This window comes from Macaca mulatta, chromosome 3, assembly GCF_049350105.2.
Source record: "Macaca mulatta isolate MMU2019108-1 chromosome 3, T2T-MMU8v2.0, whole genome shotgun sequence".
Lineage (NCBI taxonomy): Eukaryota > Metazoa > Chordata > Mammalia > Primates > Cercopithecidae > Macaca > Macaca mulatta.
In genome coordinates this window covers 168,020,154-168,029,373 of record NC_133408.1, presented here as the reverse complement: position 1 = coordinate 168,029,373, position 9,220 = coordinate 168,020,154, and the positions used below count along the sequence as shown (strand labels likewise).

At 50.5% G+C, this 9,220-nt stretch overlaps 1 long non-coding RNA gene across 1 annotated transcript; it reads right to left on the bottom strand.

Moving 5' to 3' along the window:
* Positions 1 to 1,818: 1,818 nt before the first annotated feature.
* LOC144339920 (uncharacterized) lies at positions 1,819 to 7,643 on the bottom strand. Its single transcript, XR_013415513.1, has 3 exons — positions 5,754 to 7,643; positions 3,255 to 5,460; positions 1,819 to 2,611 (listed from the first exon to the last, which is right to left on the bottom strand). It is a non-coding gene; the product is annotated as an uncharacterized LOC144339920 (long non-coding RNA).
* Positions 7,644 to 9,220: the final 1,577 nt, after the last annotated feature.

Below are 9,220 nucleotides of genomic sequence, written 5' to 3'. Positions count from 1 at the left end.
TGCGCAAGGCCAGGCGTACCTGGCCTATACCTACTAAATATGGATAGCATTCTTCTAACTGTTGTGCCATTTTAGACATATCCCCACATATGTCCAAAATGCCTATAGGGGTCACAGCTGCCTGAGAACCACTGGACTAGTTGATCGCTAAGGTCCCTTCCAACCCCGGGATCCCCGGATTCCTTCAGGAGCTGGAGAGTCAGCCCTGGGGCAGATGAGCCTGCTGGTCTCCATTCTCTACAGCCATCTGGGCTGGAGGACACAGAGCAGAAGCTGCCTCTGGGGACATCTGTGGGGCTTCCTCCTTCCAAACAGAACCAGCCCAGCTAAGGGACCAGCAGCCCATTAGCCATCATCCCCCAGGAAGAAGGTTCACTGAGTAGGGGTGACTGCCCCTGCATTTGACCTTCCTGAGACAAAGGGCAGGGAAATTTGACCCTGAAGATGGTGGCACCAATGGTGCTCTCACAGCACCCTTGTCCTTCCTTTCTTGCCCTTCAGCTTGCCTAATCCCCAGACTTGAGGGAAACCACCCACCTTCATTCTGCTCACCTCCTGAGTCTCTGTGGCTGGAAAAAATACAATGCCATGCAGGCTGCTGGGGCCACTGCAGACAGGGGCCCCGCCTCCCGCCTCTGTCCCACTCCCCAGAGGCCCAGCCACTGACTCAGGCCACCCAGCCCAGCATTTCCTCCCAGCTGTCAGCAGATGCCTTTGTGCCTTGTCAGCAAACACTGATGGGAACAACGTCCATCTCTGCTTTCCAAGATTCATTCCTCTCTCTGTGCTCTGAATCCCACCTTCTCCTAGCACCTGGAGAGGCAGCTCTGTAGTTACTTTCTCTCCCTCTGCATCTTTAACCACTTAACTTTTTCCTCTCAGCTCAGAAACTGGCTAATGGCCTCATTAGCAAACCCTGTTGCTAGTCCCCATCTCCTGCTTACATTCTCTGCAGCACTTTACTCCACAGTCATGCTTTTTCTCCTGAATGTGTTTTTGTTTTCAGGAGTTCTGTTTCATCTTCTGATCCATCCTTTCAAGTTTGTCTTGGTTGGCTCCTTTCCACTCTCCAACCTCCCTCCCTTCTTCTCCTTTTCCTCTTCCTCCAATCCCCCTTTGAATAATGCGGTCCCAGTGTCCGTTCTCCTCTCCCTTTCCTGCCCTAAGTTACCCTACTCATTCCTATGGCTTCAGCAGCCCCCTGGATGCTGCTGACACCCTGATCTACTTCCAATCTGAGCTTCTCAGCTGCAGTCCTGAATTCACAATTTCCTGCTCCACCTGTCCAGGCTCGCTCTGCCTCCAGAGTTCTTTTTTTTTTTTTTTTAGATGGAGTCTCGCTCTGTTGCCCAGGCTGGAGTGCAGTGGCGTGATCTCGGCTCACTGCAACCTCTGCCTCCCAGGTTCAAGCGATTCTCCTGCCTCAGCCTCCTGAGTTGCTGGGATTACAGGCACGCGCCACCACACCCAACTAATTTTTGTATTTTTAGTAGAGACAGGGTTTCACCATGTTGGCCAGGCTGGTCTTGAACTCCTAACCTCGTGATCCGCTCGCCTTGGCCTCCCAAAGTGCTGGGATTATAGGCATGAGCCACTGCGCCTGGCGCTCCAGGGTTCTTTACTTCACTGAATGGTGCCACCTCCATAAAGTTGCCTGAACTGCACATCTGGGAGTCATGGTCATCCTCACTCCTTCTCACCCTGTATGCAATCTGCCTAAATCCTGTGGACCTAGATCCTCTCTCAGAACCATCTCCTGAACCTGGCCCTCCTCTCCACCCCCTCTGCCATCCTCCTCATCAAGAGGCCTCTGGATTCTTTTTTTGTTTCGTTTATTTTTAATTTTTTTTTTTTTTGAGAAATGGAGTCGCACTATGTTTCTCAGGCTGCTCTTGAATTCTTTCCCTCAAGCAATCCTCCCTGCTAGGCCTCCCAAAGCACTGAGATTACAGGTGTGAGCCACCACACCCAACCAGCCTCTGGATTCTTTCTGAGTCCCAACTACTGGTGTCGATGATAACCAGGTTTTCTCTATTCCAGTTCTTCTACTTTCTCTACTAGAGTTCTCTACCACAAAGGCCAATCTGACTCATAACATTCTTCTCCTTCTTACCTAAAGCCTCCGGAGGCAACTCAATGTCCACAGCGAATGCCAAGGCTCCTCTGAAGGACACGGGCACCCTTCATCATCCTGCACTGCTCACCTCCCCTGCAGCTGTCCTGAGCATATGTTACCCCTGAACATCCCAGGCCCTGCGAGACCATTCCTTTGCTCCCCACGCAGCAAAGGGCACATTCCTGTGCTCTCTCACACAGTGTGCTCTGCAAGCTTCCATAGGTGCTGGTATTACCCTTGTGTTATAACCAAGAGCTGTATGCCTGCCTCACCCCCGGTTTTGTTCCTCTTTGAATACGCAGCACCTGGTGCGTGCTAGCACAGAACATGTACTCAGTGATTATCAGTAAAATGACTGCATAAATGAATGAGCAGAGGGATTGACTTGAAAATTACACCCTTATCTGCCTCATCATCATATCATTCCCTAGGCCACATTTTAATAGGTATACAAATCACCTGGGAATCTTGTTAAAATGCAGATTCTAGACTAGCCTGGCCAACATGGTGAAACCCCGTTTCTACTAAAAATATAAAAATTAGCTGGGCATGGTGGTGCATGTCTGTAATCCCAGCTACTCGGGAGGCTGAGGCAGGAGAATCTCTTGAACCTGGGAGGCGGAGGTTGTAGTGAGCTGAGATCATGCCATTGCACTCCAGCCTGGGTGACAAGAACGAAACTCCATCTCGGGAAAAAAAAAAAAAAAAAAGAAAGAAAGAAAGAAAGAAAAAAAAATGCAGATTCTGATTCAGTGGGTCCAGGGTGCAGCCTGAGATTCTGCATAAGCTCTCAGGGGACACTGATGCTGCTGGTCTGCTGACCATACTCAGAGGAGCAAGGCCCTATCCTATGCCAGTGGTTTTCAAATTTTGATGAACATTAGAATCATCTGAAGAACTTTTTTAAATATTTATTTATTTATTTATTTATTTGAGATGGAGTCTCACTCTGTCACCCAGGCTGGAGTGCAGAGGTGTGATCTTGACTCACTGCAGCCTCCACCTCCCGGGTTCAAACGATTCTCCTGCCTCAGCCTCCCAAGTAGCTGGGATTACAAGTACTGGCCACCACGTTCAGCTAATTTTTGTATTTTAAGTAGAGATGGGGTTTCACCATGTTGGCCAGGCTAGTCTCAACCTCCTGATCTCAAGTGATCTGCCCACCTCGGCCTCCCACAATCCTGGGATTACAGGCATGAGCCACTGTGCCCGGCCTTAATTTTTTTTTTTTTTAGAGACAGTTTCACTGTATCACCCAGACTGGATGTGGAATGCAGTGCAGTGGTGCCATCATAGCTCACTGCATCCTAGAACTCTTGGGTTCAAGGGGTCCTCCTTCCTTAGTCTCCCCAGTAGCTAAGAATACAGGTGCACGCCACCATGCCTGGCTAATTTTTAATTTTTTAAAAATAGAGATGGGGGTGCAGGGGATGTTACCCTGGCTGGTCTCGAACTCCTGGCCTCAAATGATCCTCCCATTTCAGCCTTCCAAAGTGCTGGGAGCTCTTTGGAAACGTGGGGCTCGAGCCACCACGTCTGGCCAAAAGCCTGATTTTCACACTAATCAAATCATTTTCACACTAATCAAATGTCCAGGGGAGGGAGACAGCTGTCAGTATTTTTAAAGATCCTCCATGATTCCAATGTGCAGTAAGGTCTGGGAGCCCCTGGCCTATGCCATCTCTCACTTCCTCAGTGTGACCCTTAGCCCTGTGTGCTCCTTAGAATCACCTGGGAGCCTTCACGCCCCACTGGTGCCAGGCAGCACCCAGATGAACTAAATCAGAATCTCTGCAGGTTGAACCTGAGCGTTTGTAAACCTCCCTAAGTGATTCTCATATGCAGCCAGGGTGACAACCTTTATTTTCAGACTCTACCTGTAAGGAATGGCCACAGATATGAGAGATCACTGACTCCAGAAGGAAGAGTAAGTGTGAAGTCAGGCCTGAGGCTCTTTAGCTATGCACTGTGTTGTTGGGAACAAGTCCCCCAAAATCCAGCCATCAGCTGGCCCCAAGATGGGCCATTAAATCTCTGCAGCACTGTGATGTGTCCATAATGGCCCTAACGCCCAAGCTGGAAGGTTGTGGGTTTACGGGAATGAGGGCAAGGAACACCTGGCCCGCCTAGGGTGGAAAACCAATTAAAGGCATTCTTAAGCCACAAACAAAAGCCTAAGCGATCTGTGTCTTTAAGGGTATGTTCCTGCTGCAGTTAACTAGCCCAACCTATTCATTTAATTTGGCCCATCCCTTCATTTCCCATAAGGGATACTTTTAGCTAATTTAATATCTATAGATACAATGTTAATGACTGGTTTGCTGTTAATAAATATGTGGGTAAATCTCTGTTCGAGGCTCTCAGCTCTGATGGCTGTGCAACCCCTGATTTCCCACTTCACACCTCTATATTTCTGTGTCTGTGTGTGTCTTTAATTCCTCTAGTGCCGCTGGGTTAGGGTCTCCCCGACTGAGCTGGTCTCGGCACTGTGTCATCTCAGAGAAGTTAATTTAGCCTCATCTCCAAAATGAGATTTAAAATACACACTCCTACTTCCTTACCCCAATTTTAGTGGAGATGTCTGGAAGTCATCAAGCCTCAAATGGAATTTGGACGAGTGCCCACATAGGAGCCTGTCTTCACCTCCCGGAAATATGGGGGACATCACTGCATCCCAACCCATCAGGTTGGCTTCAAACGCCAAACGCTGGCAGGAAAAGTTTCTATCATGCATGAACTCCCAGCTGCAAGCCCAGCTAGGGAGCAGATGGTTCAGTAATAGCCTGGGCCACCAAAGGGAAAGTCACAAGGACTTGCATTCATCGGCAGACTGAGAGGTGGAATCAAACACAACCCCTGCAAAGCAATCTGGCCTGCAGCCTGAATGCTGCATGGTGGGCTGGTTGGCCCTGCACAGGGACAGGGCCCACCCGCTGCTCTCAGCACACACCGCAGTGCTGCCACCTGACCCATGGCAATAAGCCTGCAGGTTTGCACCAGATTCCTCTCTTGTAAGCTGACTCTGTAAATCTACCCTGGTGCTTAAGAACAAGCACAAAATGAACACAAAAACTCAGGTTCAAATCTAGCCCACTCCTGGTGATATGAGCTTGGAACTCAGCTTTCTTAGCTGCTGTTATTATTTTCTGTTTTATCAGCATCATACACACATATACCAAGTCGCTGGGCCAAGCTGGCACACTCCTCTCCCTGGAGGCAGAAGAAACCCTGGGCCTCAAAGTGCAAGAGGCTGAGGACAGAGGAGACAGATTCCAGTATGGACAGGTTCTGGGTCCTAGGAACAGGGAATCTTGAGACATATTTATATTAAAACTTGTTTGACACTGGGTGCAGTGGCTCACACCTGTAATCCTAGCACATCCTAGCACTTTGGGAGACCAGCCTAGACAACATGGCAAGACACTGTCTCTCTCTACATATTCTTTTAATTAACCAGGCATGGTGGTGCACTTGTAGTCCCAGCTACTCAGGAGGCTGAGGCAGGAGGATCACTTGAGCCCAGGAGTTTGTGGCTGCAATGAGCTATGATTGCACCACTGCACTCCAGCCTGGGCAACAGAGCAAGACCCTGTATCTAAAAAATAATAATTGTATTTATCTGAAATTAAAATTTCACTGGGTATTTATTGGCTAAATCCAGCAACCCTACAGGAGGGGAAGGAAGAAATTAAAAGATGTAGCAAATGCCCACGCCCCAAGAGATGGGTCTGGAGGCGAGGGTCTGCTGGGCTGGGCTGGGTTTGGGCTGACAACTTCAGGACTCCAGGGCTCTAAAAACCAGATGGCAACATTTCACAGACTTTTCTGTCCTCAGAGCATTTTCTGGAATTAGGCCTTGGCCAGCAAAGTATAGTGAATTTCTTGAGGCAGGTGAGGCTGGGCTGGGCTGGGGGCTGGGGAAAGATTCAGACTTACACTCCTACCATCTTACCATCTATTCACCCCAAAAGACGAAGTCAACATGACTCTTCCCCACTCCACAGGAACAAAAATGTCCTCCCACCACTTGCCTTCTAATCCTCTGCCTGCATGGATAGGACCTTTTATTCCACAGGTAAAGACTGAGGATTCACTGCCCAGTGAAACTGAAAGGCTGCCTGGGCATGATGGCTCACACCTGTAATCACAACACTTTAGGAGGCTGAGGTGGGAAGATGCTTGAAGCCAGGAGTTCGAGGCTGCAGTGACCTATGTTCGCACCACTGCATTCTGGCCTAAGCAACAGAGCAAGATCCCATCTCAAAACAAAACTGAAGGTGCCTTCAAGCCCATCTAGTTCCCTCTGGTTACTGCTGAGAAGTCTGAGCCCAGTGGAGGGAAGGTTGCCTGAAGCCACACAGCGAGGGAGGGGCTGGGCTAGGCTGGAACCCAGGTCTCCCCACCCACCTGGTCAGCTCAAGTCCACACTCGTAAGCCTTGACTTTCAGAATAGAAATATCATTGATTTAATATGCAAATCCATTTACCAGCTCCACAATCTGCAATCAGTAGGCACCAAAGAGGGTCTGAGGTTCTGTTCAATTACATCCCAACTAGAAACAAAGCTGCAGAGAATCCTGTTCTGAAAAGGGCAGAGAACTTCCAGGGCATCTGGAGACAGCGCCACTCACTGCCTGCTTTGGGAAGTGGTTGCAGCTTACAGGTGTCTTCCCTAATGGACACAGACAGCATGTACTGTGGAGTCAGGAGACCTGGGCACCAAGCTTGGCCTGGGTGGTCTTGGTTCATACACTGCCTCAGTTTCCTCATCTGTGAAATGTAACTCACAGGGATGTTGCAAAGGTTAGTGAGATTGGGCACATGGCCTGAAGCATTTTATTATAAGGCCTACAGTTCAAGGGCTGTCTTGATATCTTTGAGTCCCAAAGGCCCAACCACGAATTCCCCAGCTCTCTCCAGACATGCTCGTTCCCACCCAGGGAGAAAAGCTCCCCACCTGGCTAGTTTCCTGTTGGCCAGGATAGCCGCATTGCACCTGGTCTTCAGCCTAATGGGTTTCACTACCCAGCCAGCCCACGAATTTATTCAAACAAGCCAATCACAACCTCCTGCAGGAACCGGGGATACCACATCCTTTTTCACTATAAAGCTGCCTCCCACAGCCCCTGCTGTTGGCTCAGCTCCTGGTGCCACTCCCAGCTGCAACCCTCATATGCCCTGCATGGCGTGCTGCATCCTCCTCCCCCAGGCTGTGAAGGCAGGTGGCGAATAAACTGCTGCCAATCTCATCTGCCATTGTCCGGTGTTGTATGTTCAGCCATCTCGTACTATTTAGGGCAGGGAATCCCTTGTTTACCAACAGGGCAGATAGGAGGTGGCCAGAACTGGTCACTTAACAAAGCTGTGGACTCTGATGCTAACACACACCCTAAATCCCTCCCTCCTGGGGAGGGGACCTCCTTGTATTCTTGAATGGCAGTGCCTGGGCTTCCATTCACAGGGAGAGGCTGAGACCCTGGCAGCAGGAAAGCTTGCCAGGAAGGAATAGCATTTGGGGTCTTCTCAGGGTCAACAGTACCTGCCCACTCCCTTGACACACTTGTCTTCACTGTATCTCATCAACTCTAACTACAGTCCCAAGAAGGGCCATGGCCGGTGCTTCATTTATGTTCATGCTGTGAGAAGAAATGTTGAATCCAAGGTCACACAGCCAGGAGAGATAGGGCTAGGTCAATCCCACCCCCTCCCCACTGTCAGCACCGACCCTGCACCTTGCAGCCTCTGGGGAAGCAGAGCCACTGCCCATGGGGTGCTCTTCTATGCTGAGGGGATGCCCTCCCAGTCTCACGGACGTCACCCTCAATAAAATGGCTCAAGGGCACTCACACTGAGTATTCCTGTGACGGCTGCACAATCCAAACAGTAGCCTTGGGCATGAGATCTAGGTATCCTGGCAAGCTCCACTTGGGGACAAGCACACAGTTAGTTACCTATGCCAGCTCTCTCAGACCTTGGCTCAGCCCCCACTGTGCCCAGGGGTCCAGCTGCCAGACAGTGAGGTGATCAGGAGGCCTCCACATGATTTCTTGTAGGAGGGAAGACCCTGAGCTTCTTGTCCCCAAGAGTAAACTTTAGAACTCTTTCCATTTTGCCATAGATCTTCCTGTCTTTGTTTCGGGGCATAGGAGCTGCCAGCTGGAGTCCTGATTGGGGGTCAGGGTGGGGTGGTTTTGGCCAGCCTGGAGCTGTTCTCCATACATGCTTCCCCTGGGCACAGTGGGTCCCCAGTTTCTGAACAGTGGGACGTGGGCTTCCATCTACAGGGAGAGGCCGAAACCCTGGCAGGAAGAGAACTTGGCCAGGAGGTGATAAAGTTACCACTGAACCTGAATCAGCCTTTCCCATACCCGAAGGCACCCTGAGCCTCTCAGGAACCCAGACATTTTAGTGAACAAAGGAGCCAGCTCTCCTGACAAGCTCTGACTTCAGATGCTAATAAAATGTTGTTCAGACACACTCAGGACAAGCCTGTGGGTACCTTCTCTGCTTCAGCTAATCCCCATTATGCAGATGGAGAAACTGAGGCTCATCATAAGGACTTGCTTAAGCAAACAGCATGGGGCTGAAGGGAGAATTTGGCCCTCTGTGTTGGGCATGGTGCTGCATCAGTCCAGCTCCCTGCTGAGCACCTGAGCCAGGGCACTTAAGAGACCAGAAGCTCCTCTGGCCCATGATGTCTGCAATTAGACAAGGACAACTGCAGAGGCTCGGGCTCTCTCCCCAATGCCCAGTGCTGGCTTCCTGCAGGGTGGGGCCCTGCACCTTCCCTGGCTATTGTTTCCAAGGTCCCTGCTGCGCAAAACCAGAGAAACCATGCTCATATCCACAAGCAAACTTCCCTGTACCTGCCCGACCTTGGCCAGCCTTCCCCTGAGGCTGCAGCCAGATGTTACCCAGCTGAGCACAGAGGAAGGTCATGGAGCCAGGGCAGCCTGGAAAGTGGCCAGGCATGGGGCTAGGCAGACGGTGGCAGCTTTGCACTCCCAGGGGACTGAATTTGGGCTGAAAGACCCTGGAGAGGCCACTGACCTTTAGCGGAAGGCTCATCCCCTTACTCTCTGTGTGTTTTGTCCACACTGCCAT